This window comes from Cavia porcellus, unplaced genomic scaffold (assembly GCF_034190915.1).
Source record: "Cavia porcellus strain 051 isolate PalLab524CR breed Dunkin Hartley unplaced genomic scaffold, mCavPor4.1 scaffold_10, whole genome shotgun sequence".
Taxonomy (NCBI): domain Eukaryota; kingdom Metazoa; phylum Chordata; class Mammalia; order Rodentia; family Caviidae; genus Cavia; species Cavia porcellus.
In genome coordinates this window covers 86,909,526-86,934,986 of record NW_026947493.1, presented here as the reverse complement: position 1 = coordinate 86,934,986, position 25,461 = coordinate 86,909,526, and the positions used below count along the sequence as shown (strand labels likewise).

The following is a 25,461-nucleotide window of genomic DNA, read 5'->3' as shown; positions in this document are numbered from 1 at the left end:
CGGCGCCTGCGGGGCGGGGCTTAAACCGACCTAGCGGGCCTGATGGGGCTGAAGGAGCGGGGCGGGGCCTTAGGGGGCGGGAACTCGGGAACGGGGCGGTGCTTGAGAGAGCGGGAACTGAAGGACCGCGAGGCAGCCGGCTTGAGGGGCGGAAAGGGGAGGAGCCGCGGGGCGGGGCGGGCGGCCCACGCTCCCAGGAGCGCCTGGGAGGGAGAAGGAGCGGGAGCGAGGGCGGAGCCCTAGGTCCGCTCGCGGGGAGGCGGGGCGCGGATAAAACTCGGCGGGAAGTTTCCTCGCGGCCCCGCCTTCCGGCCTGGAACAGTGCCTCCCTCGGGGACGGGCCCGGGCGGAGAGGCCGCGGCGCTCGGTCACCCCGCCTGTCGGACCCCGGTGACTCCCCCGCTCGAGACCCGCCGCTCGGCTGCGCGCGGGAAAACGTGTGAGCGCTCCCGCCGAGCAGGCCTCAGCAGCGCGCCCGGCAGGACGGCGGGCAGCGCCGCGCCTCGGGTCCGCCGCGGCGTCTCAGGAGCGGAGCCCTCGCCTTTGGGACCAGCGCTTTGAAGCCCTTGGGCAACTTCAGTGACGACGCCCACTCCTGATTTCCTGGATCGAAGCGCCCTTTCGGGCGAGTTTTCTGTCTGGGGATTTGCTAGTGTGCGGTAAGCATATCCCAAGGGTCGTCTCAAGTTTTTCTCACGCCAGAAATTCCGTGTTTACATCCCACATCCAGCCTCAGGACAGCTGCACGTAGCTTCGTCTCCTTCCGGCTCCCCAAGGCCAGAGCTGCTGCGGAAAATGTGTCACCCGGGTGACTGAGCGCCTGCCTGAGCACTCAGGGCCCGAAACCCGTGTTCGCACAGTCAGCATGCGTTTTTGGCCCCGCGTGCCGTCTGGCTGTCACATCCGGCAGAAACACCGAATTGTCTAAGCGCGGCGCGTTTCCTGCTGCGTGGCCCAGAAAACCGCGGCCCCCGAATCCCGGCGCGCTTCTCGCTGCTCTCCCTGCTCCCCTGCGCAGCCCTGCCCTCCTCTACCGGTGCCTCGGGGCTGGGTCTGGCTGCACACCCCTGCCTCGCCCGCCTGGGTAGTCTACAGTCCTGTTCTCTGCCTCCACTAAAGCTCCCCCCTCCTACTGAGCCTGAATAGCCACATAACGCCTTGTGGCTCTTACAAGTTTCCTGATGTACCATATCTGCATCTGTAAGCTACCTTTGGCCTCACTTTTAAAGCAGCTTTATTGCTATATAATATATACCATAAAATGCACCTGCTAGAGTACACAGTTGTGAAACCAACACTTGCTCTTGAACATTCACACCATCTGAAGAAAGCTCTTTCCCCTTTGTGGCTATTCCTTCTTACTTCTTGCAGCCTAAGCAGCCTTTAATCTACTTCCTGCCTGTGGATTTGCTTTTGTAGACGTTTCCTATTAGTGCAGTCCTACAGGGCTGAATTCGGGGCCTAGCTTCTTAACATAGTTTTTCTCAAAGTTTTCATATTGTAGCACATACTGGTTTTTTTCCCCTGCCAAATACTGTTCCATAGATATGTGACATTTATTCATTGGTTGGTAGGCATCTGAATTGTTTTATGGATGTTAGGAAAAATGTTGTGAGGTTCTATGTATTTAAGATGTTTTGTAGACGTTTCACTTGAGTGTATATACATAGGAGCATTACAGTGTCATTTACCTAATCTACAGATTCAATAATTCCCTATTAAAACTGCAGCCATTTTCTTTGCGGGTAGAGAAAACCTCATCCTCTTGCAAGGAGCCCTTTTTATTTTTTGAGACAGGGTCTCACTAAATGACCTTTCTGTCTCAGCTGAGCCTAAACTGGGGATCCTTCTGCTTTAGCTTTTCAGAATTATTTTTATGCAAAAAGAATACTACATTCAATTACTTTAAAACCCCAGAAGTAAATCACCAAAAAACAATGATTTGTGATTTGTATATTATTGGGTTAAATTGTTCATATTTGAAAGAACTATTCTGGTTAGTCCCGTTTAACTTTCTCTCTCCTCAGTCTCTTTGTTTCTCTCACAACTTCACTGTTATCAGTCATGCTGTGCATCAAGCTAAGCTCAGTCTCACTTCCTTATCTTTTTTTGTGATGATTCCATCAAAGGGCTTGTCTATTAATAACTACCTCCTGGCATACTTTCTGGCTCAGTAAAACTATTAGAAGTAGCTGCAATCTTATAGTCATTTTTTGAAAATACCTTTTAATGCCAATAAAATTGCTGAATCTTAGTAGGGGTGATATGATTTAAACTGGAAGCAGAACTACTATATGTATCTTAAGAAACTAGGGAGAGATGGGGCTGGGAGCACATACATCTGCAAGTCTTTAAGCAAAATGGGAGAAGTAAAACCTCATTAAAAGATTAACTTGGAAAAGAACCACCAGAGCAGAGTGAAAAACTAGTTTTTTCAAATCAAGATAACCACCTTTAGCCCCCTGGCTACTGTTTTGTGAGACAGCAATGTCAGCATCAGCACTCAAATCTGGTAACTGGGACAACTGATAGACTCACAGTGCAGACTGTCAAAGAGAGGGTGGAAGTGTTAAGAAATAGCAGAGCCACTAGGCAGGCAGACCATGCGGAGCTGTCAGGAAGGCCAAGGCCTATCTCGGCAGATGGCCAAATGGGTCACTCTTGACTTCAACTCTTTAAAGCCTGTGCACTTTTCCATTAAAAGGGTTACCACAGAGTCCCTTTTGTGTGTCAACACTACCATGGAAAAGAAGAGCAGATTTGACTATAACCAACATTACAGCACTGAAGAATAGATTTAAAATGGTCTCTCCAGATTAGGAAAAAACTAACACTGATCACCCATTACATCACTTGGGGCAGCACGTTTGGTTACATATAGACTATGCCAAGTGTCGCTCAGGCAGGTGTCATTTTTGTATTGAATAAATTTGATAAAATTGTTTTTATATGTTATAAAAATTAATAAAAATATATAATTTTTGATCACCCTGTATTTAAATAATTGGAATGTTAAGTAGTTAAAATAATTCCCCAAGAAGATGCCAAACCTGGATATCATCACTACAAACCCTATTAAACATCAAGTAACTTTTTAATTCTGAAAACTGTCTAAAAACTCTAACTCCCTCATTTGACAGAAAAGCGTTGCATAGCCAAACAGGAACCCAGCAATACCATCATTAAGGATTGTAATTAAAACTTAGGTCACAATAACTCAGATCAACTTACCATAGAATTATTTCAGCACTATTTTTATATCTCATTGAAGGTGGTAATTACAACTATATAATTACATCCCAAAATAACCCATACCTGGAATGTAGCCGGTTCTGGCTTTGGGATCAGTTTCCCTCATCTCACTGAGCACACACCACACAGTATCGCTATGTGTGCCTCAAATTGGGAAAATACAAAGCTCAGCTAATCTGCCAGAAAAGCAGCTACATGAAGAGATCCGACACAATCATTCCTATCCACCTTAGATTGTATTTCTGCCTGTCCTTGCACAGAGAGAGAGAGGAGAGGGGAAAAGGGGATGAGAGAGTGTCTCTTGAGATAGAACCACATTCCTAGCCTTTGGGTGATTGGAATCTTCCAGGCTGTTTCTACTTTTTGTTTTCACTGTGCAATAGGTCTTCACATGTTGTGAGTTTTGATACCAATACTTTTTTAATCTTAAAAAGCTGATCAGAGGAACATTTGTAGTATAATAAAAGCTTTACTATATAAATTTTGGACTAATGTTTAAAGTTTTATAGCATTAAAACTCTTAGTTTTTAGGCTAGCATGATTGAAACAATTTTCCTGTCTGATTTTATTTTGTTTTAATATAATAGAAAAATGAAGTGAAAAAATGTAAAAGGCAAAATATTTAAGGAGAATCTGTGGCAAGTTATTAGATACTTTTATTGCAGAATGCAAGTTTCTAGCTTTAATGTTTAAGTAGTAATTAGGTTGTTTGAAGTTGTTCCCTCCTGTGGAGGGAAGATATGAACCCAGGCTTGAGCAAAAGGAAGCATGACCATAAAAATAGCCTATCTCTAAAGGGCGTGCTGGGTGGCATTGTTACCTCTTAATCTGTAGGACATTTGTTTCAGCCATGCTGCACAAGTGTGCAGAGATTCTTGATTCCCCACTTTCCCAAACTTAAAGTGCTGTTTAGGAGAGGTGCTAATAAGGCCTGGTGAGTCAGCCAAAGGCAGTTGGCAGAAGAGACAGCAAGATCTGGACAGGTCATCTTTAAATGACCCATTACCAACTAGACAGCTTTGATTTTTAAAAAGAATCCTACAAGCATTGCTTTCTTCCGGGGCTGATCTGATCTGTTCTCAGTTTCCCAGGAAGCAGCAGACACAGCATTATTCACCATATTCAAAACCCCAGGCTCTGCTGCTCACAGAGGCTTAAAGGAGAGTTTGGGGATGCCCAGCCACTTCTCCATAGAGAAGTACAGTGTGTCCATTCCCATCTAGGCAGTTGGAGGAGGCTTGACAGCCCACAGCATCAGCCTAAACAACTGCACAAGATGGGTTGGCAGCCAATTCACCTAACCTCCTGGTTTCCTAACAGGAAGGGGTGGGAATGAGATTCCTAAAATACACTGAGCAGTTGACAACAGCATCTTTAGGCTCTCTGATATAACTGGTCCTGCTAACTCATTGCATGATAGAGAAGCACATGGATTTGTGTTTGCTCATTAAGTACACATCAGGTGGGGAAGTGAAACTTTCCTTCTTCAGGTTCTAACTGAATGTTAGAACTTTCCTTCTTCAGGTTCTAACCTCCTTCTCCGGTTCTAACTCCTTCCCTCACTGCAGACCAGATAACCTTCTCACAGATCTAATTACTGCCTTGCCTTTAAAAACACACCATGTTCACAGGCAGTACTTCCTGTCAAAATGAAGATCTGTTGTGGAAATTTCTTTTTATGAAATGCAAATTCTCCAACTATACCCAGAGACACTGACTTCAGGCTTGCAGGATAAGGGAAGACTCAGGAAGCTGCATTTTTCACTTATAAGTTAAGTTTGAGATGTGCTGCTTTACAGTGCTTCCAAGCCATCTTGCATTTCAATTCATGAAACTGACATTCTGACCTCTTAAAGTAGGTATGAATTAGTTCTGGTGTGCACTGAGCAGAAGTCACATACATGTTTTCCACACAAGGGCAAAGAACAGCCAGTGTTTTCTTCTCCAGATGATCTGAAAAGATGCAGGAGCCTCCCCCAGCCCAACCCCTCAAGACTCGTGGGACTGGGGGTCCTGCACCCAACCGCAGGCAACAAGCAATGTGGGAAAGAAATACATCCATAAATGAACACTTAATACCACAAGTTCCTGAGGCGTGGGGGTTCATTCGGATCCATAACATAAACCTAGCTTACTCTAGTGCCAGAGGTGAGTTCAACCCCAGGTACCAAAACAGCAAAGCATATTTAAAGCTAGCTTACTCTGAATGATACAAAGTTTTACAAATGCTTGCCTTACACTTTTAATCATCTGATTCATGTTGTTAGATTAATATTTATTTCTCAGGCATCCCCCATTTCTCTATTCTGAAAAATATTGTGAGGTTGTAAGACTTTTTTATGTATGTAAGAATCTTTTTGACATAATAAAACCAGGAACCCACAATAACCAATGCAACATGGGGTGGAATGGCAGGGGGCTAAGCTAAAGTGTCCCACTGTAATTTACCCCTCTCGGTGTCAAAGTTTAGTTTTGAATTAGCCCAATTCAGTAAGTATTTTGAAAATTGAAAAGTATAAATTTGAACTTGTAAAAGACATCTATATCATAACGGGCTGTTTTACAAATTGATCTCATCTAAAACTACATTAGAAAAAAGTGAATTGCTTTTAGACCTATGGAGAAAAAAAACTTAGTTCAGCTTGTCAGTTCTAGAGAGCAACCCTCCAGGGCTTCCTGCATGCTAGGCAAGAGCTCTACTGCTGAGCTGCATACATTTCCAGACCTAAGTCTTTATTCTTTCTCCTATGACACCCTTAACAAATTAAGGGGCCTTGACCATTAGATCTGAGGGAGGCTTTGGTACTGTCCAGTTGAGGATCTCCTTTGTCTAGATTAAGTAGCCAAGGACCAAGAAAGTAAAGGGAATCTCTGAAAGTCACACAATGGAAGAAAAGCAGAGCCAGAACGCAGGCTTTCCCATTGGAAGCAAAGCTTTCCTCCTCTCTTACTCAAGCAATTAGTTATGCTCTTAATCCATCCAAATGTTTTAAAAAGTGGCTTGGTCAGTGTCCCATACAGGGTTTTCTAACTGAAGTCTAGATCAAACTTTAGGTTGAGATTTAGCTTCATTACATCAGAAACAGGAGCAAATAATGTATTTTAGAGCTCATCTGTGCTGTGAAAGGATGTGACTCACATACAGTGGTAGGCTCTCTGTTCTTTCACCTTGAGTGAACAAATATGGATTTATTGCCTTTGGATTTTAGCCTGTTCTAGACCATGGAGCAGCAAGCAATAGCCCATGGATTGGATGAGGGCTGCTATCTGTTTTTGTAAATTCTGTATCATAGTTGTGTCCTTTTGTTTATGTGTGTACTGTCTACGTCTGCTTTGGGGCTGTACAGTTGTGACAGGCCTTGGTTTGAGCAGCCTAAAATACCATGAAGTGAGCTTCACGGCTGTTATCAGAAAAATTCTATTGACTTGTTCTAGACTGGTGAGACTGTTTTGAAACAACACTTGAATCATTAATCCATAGTGTGTCTCACTGTCTATTCTTACTTGCCAATCACAAATTTGCCTTAATAATTCAAGTTATTCACAAAAATATTTAATGAGACACAGGCAAAGAAGGCTTGTAGTATCATCCAGAGAATACCTTCAAGGTGGGTAATGATTTCTACTGACTAGACACGTTCACCTACAGAATGAAGTCATTACATGGTACCATTTCCCAGCTCTCAGTTATCCACAATGCCACATATTTGTTAAAGGCCTTTTTAAGATGATGAGATAGACTCACGTGTTCACTATTTTCCCCTCCCAAATAACTTCAAGCCTATACTCTTTCTGTATACTTCAACTCCATTTCAACTCTATTTTGTTTTGGCTTTTGTTTTGACTTATTCATCTAGCAGTTTTCTGGAAGATCTTCACCAAGTAGCCAAAAAATGTTCAGTTGCCACCAAGTCTGACTCTTTTTCCTGGGAACATAGGGACAGTATATTTTTCAGTCTTCTTTTTGGTCAAGGATGTCTAAAAGACTGGTGTCTTCCCTGTAGAAGGGTTGCAGAAGTGATGGATACTATTTCTAAGCCCACCCCGAAGGGCTCTAATTGGTGAGCTTCCTTGCTCTTTCCTTCTCATAGCCTCGTGGCATATGAGCATGGTGTCCTGAAAAGCCATATATCAAAGATGACGGGCCTCTGAGATAGAACTTGGATCCCTTGTGGAGGGCCATCTGGGCGACTCTCCTTGAAAGAACAATAATTATCTGCATTTTAGCTAAACCTGGAATATCTCCATGTACTGACAGGCACAGAGCTGGCTGGGCCATTTCATTATCCCTTCAATTGGTTCTAAGCGATATAAGTAGGGCTGGCTGAGGTGCTGATATGTAATCTTTGAAGCTAGAAGATGGTTGCTGTTTCCCTGCCCCCAAAACACGGTTGAGCCAAGCAAGATGAAAAGCCACTGCTGTCAACTGGAAACGAGAGAGAGGCTGTGACTGCCAGGGCAGAAAAGTTTACACATCAGAGCTGAGCACTGACCCTAGAACATTAGAGGCTACCTCATAATCTCAATTATGCAGATTAGTCTTTCTGCATATCCTCCCTCAGCATATTGCAGAGGCGATTTTAGGTCTCTTACCTACCTTAGCTTACAGTGTTCACATTTTTCCCACTATTCTCATACTCATCTTCAAGCCAACTCCCTTCACCAATCATTAAAATCTGAGTTGAGTTGACGCCATTGTTCCAGTGAACCTTCATCCTGGCCAGACTCAGGACCCCCTGGCTCCCCGTGACTACAAATATGCCTCAGTGTCTATTCTTGCCAAGGGGTGTACTGGAAGTGGTAGATTGGGATTAATTACAGGAATTCCAATAAATCTTCCCTGGGATTACAAATATAAACTTCCTAGACCAAGAAGTGTTCTCTATACTTGGCAAAGGAAACAACTCACCACTCGAAATTTCCAATTTTAGATTTAAACATAAATTTACGTTGTATTTAAGCCCTTTTATATATGTTGTGGAGTTTACCACTGGGTAAAGTGTACTTTTCATAAATATACTATGTTTCTGCTAAGATTATAACCAACGTTTCTGCAATGACAAATGAAAATTCTTCTAGACCAAAAGGTTTCAATTCACGTGAAGTAGATGTGACTTTCACCATATCTGCAACTGCCTTAATCCACAAGTTTACACTTCAAAGTGCTTATTGTGTACGTCTTAATAGTTCATTCTTCTTAATGGAGAAAAACAAGTGCGATTGTCATTCAGCTTAACTGCTTTTTAATCTGTGAAGCAACACGCAACTTCCTGGAAAGAGCATCTTGCCGATTCTTGTTCTTTTCTCCTTCCTTTACCCTAGGACTTCTCATTGCACAGAATGAATGATCCTAGGAAGCGAGCTTGGTTCTTCTGTAAGCACAAAACTGCAGTTTGTAAAATGGCGTTTTGAACTCTCTTCTTCATAGTTTTATGGCCCCTTTTCCGCTGCGGCCTCCTGGCCCTGGTGATATTCCCTTCCTGCTGCTGTTTCTGTGAAGAGCTAAGCTGAGAAACCATCTCTCCAGATCCCATTGGTTTCCTCTCATTTAGAGTATTCATGACTCTCTTAGCCAGACGTGGATATCTTAGGTGCTATTGTTTCTCATGCAAGCCTTCATTCTAGTCTTTGAAATTGGGTTCAACTATCTTGTGGATTTAGTCTCTGCCTCGACCTGCTATCATTCAGTGAAGACAGGGACTCTCCTTCAGGTTGAGAGCCTGGCCTGGGATACAGTAAGCACTCAAACATTGTATTTGTTGAGTGAATGAAAGAAGAAATAATTTTTTCTAAATTGGACCCAACCCATTTTTCTACCACTCAAACATCAGATGGAGTTACACTAAGCTTACCCTCTCTTCATCATTAGAGTATCAATTATTATGTGATACTGTTCTCTGCAAGGATGTTTTTCAGCCTTGGGTACATATTTAGGTCACCTGTCAAACTTTCTCAAATCCCAGTGTTTATACTACATCCATAACAATGAAATTTGGATTTTTTTCTTTTTTCCCCTAGGACATAGATATCCACTAGGATACAACTATGGTGACATCAGTGTATAGCTCACAAGACTGAGAATTACAGCAGGATTCCTGTTAGTTCCATAATAGTTTTATAATGCTAAAGAAACAGACTAGTAAATAATGAGAGATCATTAAATAAGAAGTGTATCAGTTGTTTGCTGTGTCAGGCATTGTGCTAAGCACTTTTTATATGTATTCTTTTCAATTTCGCATGTGTCCTGTGAGGAAGTAGCTTCCTGAGCGGGCCAAGAGGATCAGATGAGATGGCAGTCAAGCAGATCAGTCTCTTGGTGCCCTGCTCTTAACTTACTGATGCATCCAGGACAGAGGTTTCCTCCAGCCAGGGGTGCTTTTGTACTACCCATCCTGGTAGTGTTTCCAGATATACAAGAATCCAAGTTAAATTTGAATTTCAGATAAACATATATAAGTCTATACTAAATGTTGCATGTTATACCAAAAACATGTTCGATGTTTACCTAATACTCAAATTTACCTGGATGTACTTGTTAGTTCTGGCAACTCTAACCCAAGGAGCTGTTCGGCAATGTCTAGAAATACTGTGGTTGTCAAATGGAGTGTGTGCCACTGGAATCCTGAAGGCTGAGGCCAAGGATGCTCCTGCAACACACAGGCCAGCCCTACAACAAAGCATTATCAAGCTTCAAAGGACTACAGTGCCCACACTGAAAAAGCTAGATCTAGTAGATATTAGGGAAGAATAAGTGATCCCTTAACCACATCATGCATCCAGCAACCTTTATGGTCTGTTTTAAGAAAGGTCTGCTGTATCCTGTATCTAGCTAAAATATTTAATATTCTTTTACTCGTGCACTTTAGTACATTGTATCCCGAGTTAGTGTGCTTCTCTTGATCCCGGTAACTCTCCTCCATTACAGAGAAAATGCGGGCCAGACATCTTCGCAGTGTGTCTTTCTCTGCTTACTCTTTCAGCCCCATGGGGCTCCACTTAAAACACCCTCTCTCAAAGTCATATTTGTGTCAATTGGATTAAGCTGCAATTAACACAGATAATCTGTGACTGAAAGAAAGGTGTGATGTAAAGCCATGTGGTAAAGGAAGAAGATAATTGCATGCAAAGTAGCTTATTACTGACAGAGTGATGCCTCTTTAGCTAGCAAAACTGTATGCTGTGAATGCCATTAACATGACAGCATTTATTCAAGGACGCCTAGAGTTACCCTACCAACTATGCAAGTGTTTTCCTCACTGAGAATCCACCTCAGTGACTATATAGAAAATGTGCATTAGCTTGTCATGAATAAGTCAAAGTAAATTTCATTTATAATATGGACATTGTATACTCTAGTGGTGGAGTCTGTAGAGAGCGTGCTGAGTACCTGTTCAAGTATTATGGTTAAACAGAGGGTATATTTGGTAAAAACAGAGCTTTAACTATTTGTTCAAGGACTTTAAATGAATCACTACAGAATTTGACTCTCAAGACTAAATTTGTATTTTTCAGTTGTACTTTTAATGTATTTTCTTTAGGATGTTTTAAAAATTGATTTGAAAAATAGTAGATATAATTTTTATGCTATCAAGTTGTATAGCTTCCCAAAGTAAATATTACTTGTTATTCAGGATGTGAAATATATATCTATCCAGCTATTATTAGATATATCAACTTTTATTATTTTTAAATAGATTTTTGTGCTTTCGTATTTTGAAAATCATCATACATACTAATTTGTCTCCCACCCCAAAAAGAACTATGAGTTTTAGATAAAATAAGAGCTCTCCTCAGAGGTCTGCTTATTCTTTATCGTCCCAGTAAGGGTTACCTGCACTAGCAAAGAGATAATCATAATTATTATGAAAATCTAAAATGTGGTTAATTAAAATACACACACATTGTAAGTGTACGTTGATAATAATATGAATAGTTTCCATTCCTTCAAAATTTGATATTGAATGTTTGTAAGATATATAATAGGTGATCTAAATGTACAGTGAGTGCCTAAATTTAAAAAAATTATTACAATAAAATATACACTGCCAAGAATCATGTGATAAATATATTCAAATAGAAGGGAAGTATTTTAAGGGAGGTTAATGGCAATGTGTTTTTTTATTGTGATGTATTTTAAAGTATAAACATTCGCTATATATTATGATCAGTGACCAAGCCACATTAATGATTATATTGCCGTTTACAGCAATTTCTGTAAAAACATTACAGTGTGTCCTTGTCCGGTTCCTTCACCAGATCTGATGTCATGTGTTTTCTGGCTCTTCCACAAAGTTAAAATGATCATGAAAGGTCAATGCTTTTATCTGATTCAGGACATCGAGGCAACCACACAGCACAACTGAAAATACCCAGGAAAGAGGACTCCAGAGCTACTGCAGGAAGTGGCACATGCAATGAGATAAATATGTTTGAAGTGAGAGGGGGACATCTTAATAGGTAATACTGATTTAGTATCATCTTGTTTTGAAGTCTCATCTAGCTTTTGTTCTTCTGTCTCCAATGGTCTAAACAGGTTGTATCTTATTGGATTTTATTATGTACGATAGTATAAGCAAAAACCTTTTAAAGACAAGGAGATTATACAGAAACCATTGTTCATTTTCTGTTAGTCGATTCTAAATACTCTGTAATGCTGTCATTCTCTTAAATGGTTTTACATTGTTTTGATATACTTAATGCTATAGTATACGAAGTTGTACTCAAGGACTTCAAGGAAAGAGTCAATATGGTAACTACTCTTGGGTCGGAATTATCTGGTGGTGAAACACTATTCTGCTTAAATGGTTATGTTTTGATCTGCGCTGTTTTGCTGTTATGCCCTCTTTTATCTCAATCTCCACTCCATTATTTACTTTTTTATTTTTATCCGTTTAATTAAAGGGAAAAAATAGCAGGATATAATATAGTAACCCACTTTGACTTTCTATTATCTCGATTTGAAGCCCTGTATTACTCTCACCATCTTGTTTTTGACTGATGTTCCCCTATTCTGTTTTGCTGGATAGTATCAGGTTCGAAAGTTTAGGCATCAGCTGTGAAGATAATGAGATTCATTATAACGCCCATTCTCGTTGACTTTTATCTACTTTTGAAGACCTACAATGTCTCCAATGTTTTGGTTTTGTCGGTTTTGTTCTTTACTGTTTTGTTCAATTGTATTATAACTAATGATATAGGCAATTCTATTAGAGATAGTGGGAGGCATTATGGTAACCATTGTTGATCACCTTGTATTATGTTTTTATATTATCTATTATGTCCACCCTTTTGACTTGACCGATTCTGTTCTGTTATGTCTCATTTGGTTTTACTCTCTTCCAAAAAAGCAATAAGAATCGTGGGAGCAATGAAACCCAAAATGTGTAATAGTCATTGTACAAAAGAGAGGAAAAGAAAGTGCTCTAAACTATATAACTGCATGTATACTTAAGTGTATAAGATAGAAAATGATATCACAGAGTTTTATTGGATCATTGAACAGAACTGTTTGCAGTATCATTTTTGGAATGTCCACTCTACAAGCTTTAATTTGGTGACATGAACAATTATTTCTAAGATGGCAATATGTAATCCATTAACTAATGATTTCCTACTGTTCATTTTTTTCTTCTGTAAATCTGTATAACTTGTACCCTTTCACTGTTTTTGTGGTTTTTTTTTTCTTTTCTCCTCAAATTAAAAAAAAATTTCATAAAAAAAAAAAAGAGAGGGGGACGGAGATGGTAATGCGGACTGTGTCCTTTATCAAATGTAAAGCACACACTATTGTAATATACGAAATATAATAGTATATAATTTATATACATTTAAATTAAAATCACCTTTTTAAAATCACACCTGTTGTATGTGACAGTATTTGTGTCAGATTTTGGGTTCTTCATGGTATAAACAGAAATGGAGGCACTGGGAAGAATGCTACCTTGTAACATCTGAGGCCTTTTCCTGGTTACAGCAGTCACAGTCTTGCATTTCTGCAGTGGCAGGTGGAGGGAGGTTGCACAATGTGAAACACTTGCTCTCACAGGGCTCTGGGGCCACTGAGCTACACTTTTCTACTGTGCCACTTTTGGTTTATGTTTCTGCCTCAGAATGGAGACTGTTAGCACAGCTGGCTGACTGTGTACATTAGCATAGCATGAATTTGCTCTTGCACTGCCTTCTGGTTCATTCTAGAAGCATCCCAAATGGTGACCTGTCAACTGGAGGTGGATAAGAAAGTCCCTTCCATTTTAACCACTGCGAAGTGAACCAATCCACTTTTCCTTGTTTCTGCTCCTTCAGACTCTGATTCCTGTACAGCTCACTACCTCCACTCAGCTTTCTGTTTTATGGGTAGTGCTTTTTGAAGTGTGGCTCTTAAAGGTGCCAGCATTATGCAGGAATGTGTAGGCGAGCAAAGCCAGAGAACCTCAGATCTCCTGATGCAGAAGATGGAGGGGCGCCTGTGTCCTACTGATATAGGATGAATGAAACTCCCAACGTACTATGTCCACGAGTTCATGTTCTCTAAAATTGAAGAATGAATTTTAAGAACAATAAGAGGTTAAGAATAGAATATATTTATTGAGAGAAAGAAAGCTTCTTTCCAAGAGAGAGAGAGTCCCAAGCAGGTTGCTAAGGACTCTCTTTTCCAGGGACTTTATTTATAGAGTAAAATCACAGGGTGAGATGAGTTCAAGGTTGGGAAAACTGGGAACTCACAAGGCAGATGGGCATAAGGTGGGACAGAACTATAGATAGCCAATAAGATTAAATAGTTCAGGTAAAATTGATTAAATTGGGGACAAATGGGAAAGTGAGTCAGGTAGAAAGCAGGCATTCTTAGAGAGCAGTGACTCTTCCCTAGAGGGATGGGATGGTGACTCCTGACTTCCTCAGGGTGACAAAGAACTATTTGGAGTATCAGTCCTTAGGATATGGATGCATTTGTTTAATCTTTTGCTTTGAGGCCTGGCCCACAGCAGGTGGTATCTGTCTCCCCGACAGTTGCAAGGTATCTGGGCTTCTGCACTGGCTCCTTTGAGGACCCAGCCCTGTCTCACTGTCTATAATATTTCTAACTAACTCAGCTGCCTGCAACACTACCACGTTCTCCAAGTGATTTGTTGCTTGAGAACTGTGTAGACACACCATATATGCTGTCCATCCATACACAGGAAAGGCACGAAAGAGTACTGAGGGGAATTCTTACCAAGCGAGGTCAATAATTCCTAGAGAGTGGACGAAGGAGAACATGGCTTCTTGGAGGAGGTGAAAATTTATTAGGGACTGATGGGTATCAGAATTGGAGGATGAGAGAAAGAGGATGTAGCTGGCAAGGCAGGATGACAGGAAATTCTGGAAAGAGGCTGAAGCTAACCTGAGCTTCTCGCTTGCTAACAAGAAGTCCCAAGGTGGGGGTGAGCTTGGGGAGACTGCACAGTTGGGTACAAATATCTGTACTTCAGTGGAAATCTATAGATGTACAGATTGTAGAGTGTGCTCCTCCCAGTTACAGGATTCTGATCCTGTGGGAGCTAATTTACAACCCTGTAAGTGGTAAAAGCTAATAGAAGAGCACAAATAATTTTGCCTAAAAACAAAGATATTCTTATCTACACCAATTGCATCCCATAGATTTTGAGTTGACTCTGCTGCCCAGAGGTGGCAGAAAGAGCCTTGGAGGTGCATGGTCTCCAGTAACCCTCACCTGTGGCCACATTGTTGTTAATCCCCTTTGACCTGCCTGTGATATAGCCTGATTCCTTCCTTAATAAGGTAAGTAAAAATACTTATCTGTCTGCAGGCTCACATCCTCCTCTTGGGATACGTGACTCTAAAATATCACTGTTCTATGGCTTCATCTCTGCAGAACCATCCAGAAATACACATACACATACGCTCTCATGGGCATGAAAAAAAAAAAAAAAAAAAAAAAAAAAACACTAATTCTCTTCCTTAACAGAGTAAGGTTTTTAAAGTAAGAAAAAGAAATAAAATTTTGCTATGGAGGATTTATTAATTCTCTGGACTATGAAACTACATCGTGCTTCCTATAAAATTTATCTGCAATAGTAGAGGCATTTCAGGTCTCTTGAAATATATTACTTTATAATAGTAATGATCATTTTTGAAGAGTAGCAACAAAGTTTGGAAACAAATTATTCTAATTACAATTCTGTAGTCAAACGTGATGATAAAGTGTCCTGGCAGAATGAACCGGGTAAGGGTAGAAGGGCGATGCATGCCCACGGGGTATAGACATGGTGACCACAGCTTGACCACCAGGTTTTTCTGGTGCTGACTTTGAGCCAAGGAGCAGTGCAGAGGACTCAGAGGGAAACAGCTGACCAGCTAGAAGTGTAAAGAGGAGGGAGAGGATCATGCACATGGAAGATCAAGGCTGCCTGAGATGAATGAGCCTGTGGGGTGGCCAGTTCAGGGCCTTGAGCTTTGCAGCTCTGCTTCCCAGGGACCCAGCATTGCCTCCTGGAGCCCATGAGTCTGCTCACTGCTCTTCCTAGTCTACATTTGTCTAAAGAGAAACCCTAGTCCCTCTAGGTGATTTCTTAGCATCTCAACTAGTAGACCAAACACATTCCCCTGTGGGGATCCATTTGCATTTGAAACAGGAAGGTTTCCAGAGCAATTTGTGTGGGCCTGTGACTCACTTCATTATGACACTGACTCTCCCAGACTCATCTGCAGTAGTATGGCGGCCACTTCTGAGGGTGTTGGCTACATCTCTCAGCCTTTGAGAACTAGTCTCAGGTCTGTGCAGGGTGGAGCCAGAAACTATAAAACATCCCCACAAACACCACTCCTGGAGTTGCAAAAGAGCTTGGTGTTTAGTAGCTTGTGGGATTCTCTAGAGCCCTGCAGAAAGAAAACCAACAACCTTTACATAGGGTTGGGGTTCTCCTGAGGCCCTCCTTTGTGCAGAAAGAAAACCAACAAGCTTTACATAGGGCTGAGTCCAGTAAGGGGTTTATATGATGTTGAAAGGAATACCTTTCATACAAGAAGTACACACCAGCTTCCAGGGTTGTGAGTGATCACACCCATCAAGACTGCTTGTCTGTAGGTATAAGCATAGAGCCTCATAAGAATAAGATCAGCACAGGATGCCCAATAAATACTTGATCTGGATGAGTACGTAACTTCAAGAGGCCACCACCAGCCATGGAGGTAAACTACCAGTGATGGATTGCTAGAAAAGTGAGTGGAGCTGGAACACAGCCATCCTCAAGCATCATACTGACTAGGGTTAGATCGTAACTAAGGGGTCAGAGCTAAGACCAAGGGTCTGGCTTGGTCACAAAGCACAACATGTACAATAGATAATCTCTTCTGATAGAGTGCGACACAAAGACTTTGTCTTCTGGTGTTCACCAGAACTCCATCTAAAATTGCCCCAGGGCAATGAATATGTCTTATTTTTAAAAATGATTTGAAGAAAGATTTTCTGGTGTCCCATTAAGTGATTAACTGCTCTTATTTAGAGAAGTTTTTTCTCACAGTTATAACATTCTTTAGGCATTGGCGCATTTCATTTAGTCATTAAATGAATTTTACAAAAATTCTATCATATATAAAAGTAGCAGATAAAATGGCCAATCGCACATATTCCACAGTTTTCAAAATTTTGTCACATTTGCATCAAGGAATGCACTTTTCTTTGCTGAAATATTTTAAAGCAAATTCCAGATGTTTGACTTTAGCACTATGTCTAAATTCTAAAGACTTGGACATTCATCCCAAGCCCTGGATGCCATTATTGTATTATTGCAATTTGCACTCATCTCTGGTAGAATCTATGAATTACTCCATGAGCAAACTTCTCCACTGGCTGAAGAGTCTGTTTGTACTTGATTTGCTAAGTCACGATCCAAACAAAGTCTATGTATTATAATTGGGTAAGCCTCTGGTCATCTAGTGTTTCTAAAGACTTTAAAAGGCAACACTGGAGAGGATCCAACTATGACTGAATAGAGGAGGAGCCACATTGGGGCTACGCAGAGAAAATCAGCTGAAAACACAGATACTTGGAGGAAAGGGAGGGAAATAAGGGACTTGTAGATAAATGAGTCATGATGGGATCCTCAGATCCAGCAAGGTCTGGGCATGTACTGAATTTTTGACAATCTCCCAGGTGATGATTATCTCCAGAGCAGTGATGGCTGGACTTCAAGAGAGCTACACTTGAAGCAACAAGAGCTAGCAAAAGCCTCACTGGTGTTTTGTTACTCCAAGGTAAAATAGTTTAGTTGCTAGGGCCTTTCTTCTAAAACTAGCTTCTCAGTGCTATGTTCATTTCAGATTCCTTTAGATACTGGATACAGGTTTTCTCTTCTTTCATGTAGTGTGCACCACAGAGGTAGACAGGACCCTTAAAAATGAGCAGACCAGGAGCTTCTTAGAACTTGTGTTTTATAGTTTCATTGTTACTCAAGTTATAATGACTCGTAAAGCCTTCAAATAAAGCCGGGTTTTCCTCGCTTTGGTCAAATCAGCCAAACGTCTTTTAAGAGTGTTAGTTCTTGGTAGTTCACTACAGAAATTTAAGAAATAAAATCATACAGTGTGAAATGGTTCAAAATCAGTTACCTGAGTACATAATACAAAACACTTAGCTTTTATTGTTCCTATGACTCCTATATGAATTACATGGTTCGTTCTGCGTGTCATCAGGAATAAATGAAGTTTTGTTATGAAGAAGAGGATTTAGGGTAAGTAAACCTTCAAGAGCTTACTAGAGTTGAGCTTATAAACCTCCACTATTTCCCATTCTTTCTGTAGTAGGGCTCTGCAGCCTGGAGAGAACCCCCCAAGAAGACTTGGTACCTCGGGAAATCAAAGAAGCTAGGGAAGGAAGCCAAAGACAATCCAAAACAGCACAGGGCATTCTGAGCTTTCTCATGACTGACTTTACGAACGCAGCAGATGATTTATATGGATACAAAGTCTGCAATTACAAGTTGAAGCCATGACTTGTAAATTATTCCTTTCCTCCTAATAAATTCCATCAGTGCAGAGTAACTTCTAGTCAGCTTTCACAAGCAAGTGCTGACCTAGATTACTGGGGCACAGTAAATTAGGTGAGAAGTCCAACACTGTTCCACACTTTGCTCTTTCTTCTTTTCCTTTGAGTTCAAGTTCCTCAGATGCTTTTCCTACAGGGCTATGAATACATCTGTTATAGAGAAATATTCTCAGTTTAATGATATGGAAGATAAAATACGAAGGGAGAATTAGCAAGGAGTGCTAAGACCGTAGCAAGATGGTTGAAGGACTATTTTGAAAGACGATTGCTTTTGAAGAGTTATTTGTAAGACAGACATACAGTAGAAGAAGAGAGCGGTCCTGTTACAATGGCTTTGTGTCCTTCCTTATGAGGTTTTTGGAACTAGCATTCACATATGATGTGAATAAAGAACAACTAGAAATTATGTGCACACTGCATACTTACATTAAATTTGAGAGGGAAGAAAGAGCACTGTATAAAAGTGTCCCCCTTTCTTATCTACGTATCTGTTTTATACAGTATCTGCCCATCTGTCTATCTGTCTTTCGGTCTATCCATCTATTTGTCATACCTGAACCATAATTAAGATCAACTCAGAATAGGCCATAGCCAACAAGGACAACCCATATACCATTAGATCACAGAGCATTTTATTTGACAATTTGCTTTATATTCAGACATTTGGTTTCATTTAGCCTTAAATAATTTATTAAAAGACCAACATAAACAGGAGCTAGATGAAATACAATTATCCAGAAGCCAACAAAATAGTACTTTAAAAACATATTAAAACTTTAGGCCATAGCACATTCCCCAAATATATCCACATAAAGTCAAAAGACACAGGAAATATTTTCATAATTAATCACTTAAGTAATGGACGGCATTGCAAACCTTAGTATGCAGAACACCACTTGAAGGCAAAAGTCTACCTTTGGGCCAAAAGAATTTTTGGAGAAAAGATAGCTTTCAACAAGTGGCACTGGGACAACTGAGTATCTGTGTGCAGAAGATTGAAACTGGATCCTTAACTCTCACCATATACTAAACTACTATAAAAAAGGATCAAAGATCTAACAAAACAGAAATACTAAACTTATGAAAGATAAAACACTTGACATAAAAAGGATTTTCTAAACAACCTCATTCACGCAACATATAGCAGCAAGAATCAAGGAATAAGATTGTATCAGAGTAAAAAGCTTCTGTAGAGTGAAGAGACAACCTACAGAGTGCAAAAAATATTTGCCAGCTACTCCTCAGGGGACCAATATCTATAAGATACAGAGAACTCGAGGAAAATGAAGCCAGTCAAGAAACAGGCAGAGAAATTTAAAAGAAAAAATACAGAGGAAGAAATACAGATGGTTAACAAACATAGAAAAGAATGTTGAACATCTCCAGCCATTAGAGAAATGCTAATTAAAACAACGCTAATATTTCATCTTACTCCAGAGAGAATGGCAGCTGCTGGGAAATCAGATACTAACAAATGCTGAGAAGGCAAGAAAAAGAAACCCTCTGTCACTGCTGGTGGGAATGTGACCAGTACAACCACTGTGGAAATCAGCACGGAGATGTCTCAAAGAGCAGAATTAGGAATTCCACAGGACCCAGCAGCTCTCCTGCTCGGTGTCTTCCCCTGAGAGCTTACGACCACACGATAGCAGTACACATCAGAAACCTAGCAAGAACCGCAGTTTCCTTAGTGGAAGCAGAGGCTGGGTTACACTGCGCAGGTCCTCCTCAGTTCTGAGGACCTGGGGTGGCCTTTGGTCACTCCCGTGCAATTCATCTGTGTGAGGGTGGCGGTTGGCTGGCTCGCAGGTGCTGCTCACAGGTCCCTGGGCTGAGCTGCCTCTCCCCACAGCAAGGGGAGCAGGGAAAACAAAGTGGGTGGGACTCCAAGGCTGGCCCCTGAGCGCAGAGAGGATTTCCCCACTGAAGAAGGGACTGTGACTCACAGTGAGGCCACGCTGACTACTTTTTGTCCCGCAGTGTAACTATTTCCCCTGGAGTATGTGCTAGTCAGCTTCGGGCCTTATGGTTACTGAGTCTCAACAAGGTTTTAGAGAAAACAAGTTATTAGAAATACTGTCTTCTCTTTTCTTCTGCAGAATGATGATGAACAGTAGATATTCATGTGCGTTTTCTGTAAGTGACACAATGTTTTTGGGGTGATACATGTGGCCCCTGTGTTTTAGGGGACAGCATCACAGTGTCTGTGCTGGTATTTTGGACATAATATTACATAATGATCAAGCACACACCTATTTGAATTTTTTCCTTTGGCATTAAGCATGGAACAACAGTCCATGGACACTGGCGATAATAACAACAGTCAGTTGTGCCGTCCTCTATCTGTACCCAGTTGTTCAGGGAACGTGACAGTGGTTCTACTCCTGGCCCACTCCCTGACTCACCAGGTGACCATGTGCTTATCAGGTGATCTCCGAGTCCTCAGATGTCAGGGTTTAGGAGCATTTCCTCATTTTCTAGCTGCTCAGAAATGCCGTGAATGTAAGCATGCAGTGCTTGCAAGATACCATCTAAAGTATCAGAGAACCAACAACCCATATGTGAGTTTTGGCAGAGTTGGCACCAGGCAAAACCACTGTTTTTAAAGGAGGGCTTATTTTACTATTAGTAAGCAGCTCCTCTCTCCCTCAGGCCTGTCTCTCCTCATCTGGCCAGAATATTTTCTCAGCTTAATGGAGGGAAAAGAATGCAGAGAGAGACGGAGACGTCTTCTAAGTCTGGCTGCGTTCTTTCTTAAAGACCCTGCGCAGCATTAGTTAAACGGTTAGTGCAGGTGACATTTAATGTTTTTGGGAAAAGACCGAGCCCCACACACTTTACGATTCTACGCAGAATCACTATGGACCCTGCAGTGGGTCAGCAATTATTGAGTGCTTCCTTGATCTCCAGCTCTGAGGAAGGAGACCGTGGAGACATGGGCCCTACTGCCCAGCTACTGCCAAAACCCAGGTGTCGGACACAGCCAGGTGAGTGCCACGATGGAAGAGGCCAGCAGAGAGGACCTGGGGTGCAGGGAAAGGGTCAGGGACGGGATCAGCCCTCTCACCTTTGTGGCTGAGGGAAGCAAAAAAAGAAACCAATCACTTTTCAGATACTGTAGGTTTTATGGTACCATAGCGGGCTTTTAAAATGAATATTTAATCAACTGAAATTGTACAGCAGGCAGTGTGCCAGGCAGCAGGAAAACGTATAAAAACATCAGTTTTGGAGCAGATAGACAAAATTACAACCTGATTTCTATCTATAGGTCTGACCTTGGCAAGGTGCCTGACCTTTCCAAATCTGTTTTAGAATTTTTATCATTTTATTTATATACTACGATTTATAAAAGCATCCATACCTTATGGGCTTAGACGAAGGCTAAAGAAGCACCCAGTCCAGTCCTCAGTACCTCATGAGAAAGACACCACTTACTAAGTCCCTCGGGCACCTTCCCCTTGAGCCCCCAGAACAGTCTAATGGCAGCATCCCTAACATCAGCTCTCCGTGGAGAAGGTGGCCAGCCCAGAGGACGCTGGCATATGGGCTACAAACCATGCAAGGCTGTGTGGCCACGGGAGGGAGCATGGACCATAGCAGGCAGGCAGTATGGAATCTCCAAGTTCCCTTGGGACAGAGGCTACGAAGTCTATGATTCAGGACAGTCACCAAGACGGCGGTGTGGATGACGGGTGGGCAGAGCAGGGTGAAAGAGGAGAGGCTGGCACCCCGTCTCCTTACAGTAAGCCCTCTTGTGTGCCAGCAGGTGTGGAGTGCTCCTGCATGCAGCACCACTTACGTCAGGAGGCGAGGCTGGGGATCTGCTGTGCCTCGGCCATGCACCTGCCTGTGCTCCACTTGTCACAGCAAACACTTTGGGACCCACCTCCAAAATGCCTGCTTCTTTTAGCACAGATCCTACACATTCAAGATTGTAAGTGGCATGCGGTTTCTCTGCTTTTTTTTTTTTTTTTAAGACAGGGTCTCCCTACACACTTCAGGCTGGACTTGAGCTTACTTTGTAGTCCAGGCTGGTCTCAAAGTTGCAACGATCCGCCTGCCTCAGCCTCCTGAGTGCTGGAATTACAGTCATGAGCCACCACACTTGGCTTTATGAGGTTTTAGTCACCTTTGAAAAGACACTAACAAGCTTCCTGCTGTACCCAGGAGAGCAAAGTGTCGTCTCCGAACACCACGGGTGTTGCCATCATTGATCTACCCACCACACTGATTCAGAAGTAGCAATTCACACATCGGGAAGAGTCAGTAAACACCAACTAGACCCCTTTTACATTCCACTCGGCAAAAGCTGTTTTGTTCTTACTTCGGCAGTATTTAGTTTTTCCAGTATGAATCAGCATGTCCCTTTCTGCTGTTTTTGCTGGAAAATCTCAATAGCAAAATATATAATCCCAAAGAACAAGGAGTGCAAGGGAAATTGAAAGCCCACTGAAGGCACCAGGTCTTAGACAGCCCGGGGCTGCAGCCCCCGCTTATGCACGGGCACCCGGACACACCGCTGGAACCCAGAGGGGGCAGGCGCTCTTCTAGACCTCACCCTGCCCACCTTGATCCAGCTCTGCTGGCCAGCACCTGCTCTGCTGCCTGGACTTCAGTCGTCTGCTGACATGGAGGTGTATTTTGAGATTCATGTTGCGGCTGACATGAATGAGAACAATTTGGAGCAAAGTGTCAGGACAGGAGTAAAAGGTCTTTAAAAATCTTATGTTTTATAAGGAGTATAATCTTAGGGGCTGGGGACTTAGCTCAGCAGCACAAGTGCCTGCCTGGCAAGCACTAGGTTGTGAGTTCGAGCCCCGGTACACTCCCATTATAATTTTAAAATAATGCAAGGAAAGTATGTGCTGGCTCTTTTTAAAAGTTCTTGATCACATTAAAATCGTGATGCATTAAAAATATTAATTATATACATTTAAGAATGGTGTGAAATATTTAAATGAGGAAAATGAGCAGCTGTAAACATGCTGAGGAATGCTTGAAGTTCCAAAATACTAAGTGGCTTGAAACTGAGAAAAAGATGAACTCCAATGAATAATAGCGGTAAGACCTTTTTTGACAGTTTAATTACCTCGGGGAATCAGATCACCTGTGCGTGTGCAGGGTGTGGGTCCTCTAAGGCCTTTTTAAGCACTCATGTTGCTTAGTTTCCTTGTCTGCAAAGCAAACGCTGTCAGCTGCCCAGCCAAGGAGAGGCCAGAGAACTTTAGGTAAGAACAAAAGAACATGCATTAAAGGTGAGCATAATTAAGCTGTGCACAGCAAATTTGATTTGTTATTACAAACGAGAGGCAGTGGCTGGTCCTGGGCCCTGTGCAGCAGATGCTTCCCTGGCTCTGCCGCCCTGCGCAGGTCTTTCTCTCCAGGGCTATTTCCTGGGCGCCAGGGTGGACACTTCTCTGCCCTACAGGTTTCAGCCCTAAGGTGCCCTGGCTGTCCAGGCACAGCATCTGTCCCCACCCCCAGCAATCATTCCACACTGTGTCCTTTCATTCCCAGCTGGGTGTCGTATTCCTTGCTTATGGATGTCAATGTCATGTGCACCCTCTTCATGAAGGACCTGAGGCCCAGCGTGTCACCAAGCTGGCTCGTTCTGTGTGAGTTTGGGTGGCCTCAGAAGTGTAGTGACCTTGTCAGGCCAGAGAAGCAGGCAGTGGAAAGCAACCTTCCTGAAGACTGACAGGCCAGGGGACAGCAAGAGCCTGAGCACCACAGGATGCTGACCGAGGGGAAGCGCATTTAAAATACTCTGCTGGTGGCAGCAAAGTGAGAATTTGGAAGAGAGAATCCTGTGAAGGAACAGATTACAATCTGCGGGATTTTCCAGACAACACATGTGGGTGACCAAGGGTGGCCTTGCCGGGTTCCTCCCCACACACCCTCCAGTTAGAGACCTGCCCGCCATACATTGTACTCTGTCCTACAGCACTGTGCCATTACGGAGGTGCCCTCTCCTGCAGGGAGCCCTACCCCCAGAGGGCAGAAGGGTGTAGTCAGTGACCTTTACCACCCGCATTTTCCCAGCTTGCCTTCCAAACCCTTCTCTCTACCGAGTGCTTTCTCTCCTCTCCCCCACTATTATATCCCTGCCCCACTACTCACTGGCAAGGGTTTGCTTTCATCAGTGTGTGGACACGAGTCTCAGGTTACCACGGCTGTCACCCCGCTGTGACACTGAGGAGATGCAGCATCACTGACTGTCCGGAGGGTGCTTGTCTCTCGTCACATTCCCCCTGGTCACAGATCCACAGTCCCATGCCTCGGACACAGTGAACGCTGGAAACGCTGGCTCATTTCAGTTTCCTCGGGGTTAACCGTTTTGCCGTTGGGCACATGTTACTTTACTATGACCACGTAAAAACATCTCATCCCTTCTTCAAAGCAATTTTTTAAAGCAATGGAGAAAAAGGCTTTGCTGAACCTATTGTGCTACATCAGAGGACACAGGACTTTTCCATTTAGCTAGGAGGCCAGCACATTGAAAACAATCCTAGGTCAATCCACGGGTTGCTTTTTTCTCTGGATTAATTTTCACAGTCACCTAAAAAGGTGAGCCGCACAGTCAAAGAATTGGAGCATGGACTATGGAGCCTGGAGTTTGAATCGTGAGTGTGATATCTGCTTCGCTTTTTGACCTTGAATAAATTTAATTTTTCTGTTCCTTCCCTTGTCAGTAAAGCGGAGGTGATGATTATACCTAATAGACAGGGTCCACCTGAAGATGCAACTCAGTGCAGTCATTGAGGATGCACCAAGTGCTGGCCCTGTTCTTGGTGCAAAGGGTAGAAAAGACAGACAAGAATTCCTTCTGCATGAAGTGTGTGCTCCAGGAAGAGAGTTACATTTGCACACACATGGAAGTGTGAGGGATGGGAGCCAGGCTGAGCAGACAGGTGGGAACGGGGAAGGAGGCTGCCCGGGCCTCCAGGAGAGCTGGAGACCACTGTGGATAGCGTGTGGTGAGGAGGGGACATCGGGAAATGAGGGGCGTGTGTGTGCAAGCATGTGCATGTGACCATCACTCTGGGCTTTTAGCAAGCTTTCTGCTGCAGACAGGCGCCTTGAAGGGTTTGGGCCCAAGACCCAGGGTATCTGAGCCTGCAGCTGCTCCCTGAAGCTGGCAGTGCGGGTGCGGAGCACGGGTGCAA

At 42.6% G+C, this 25,461-nt stretch overlaps 1 protein-coding gene and 1 long non-coding RNA gene across 5 annotated transcripts in view; one reads left to right on the top strand and one right to left on the bottom strand.

Annotated features, from left to right (window-relative positions):
* The window catches only part of Oxr1 (oxidation resistance 1), a 300,752-nt gene that overhangs the window by 76,239 nt on the left and 199,052 nt on the right, over nucleotides 1–25,461 (bottom strand). The gene's annotated exons all lie outside the window — the stretch shown is intronic.
* LOC134477952 (uncharacterized) lies at nucleotides 115–13,109 on the top strand. The gene is made up of 2 exons (XR_010050290.1): nucleotides 115–659; nucleotides 11,509–13,109. It is a non-coding gene; the product is annotated as an uncharacterized LOC134477952 (long non-coding RNA).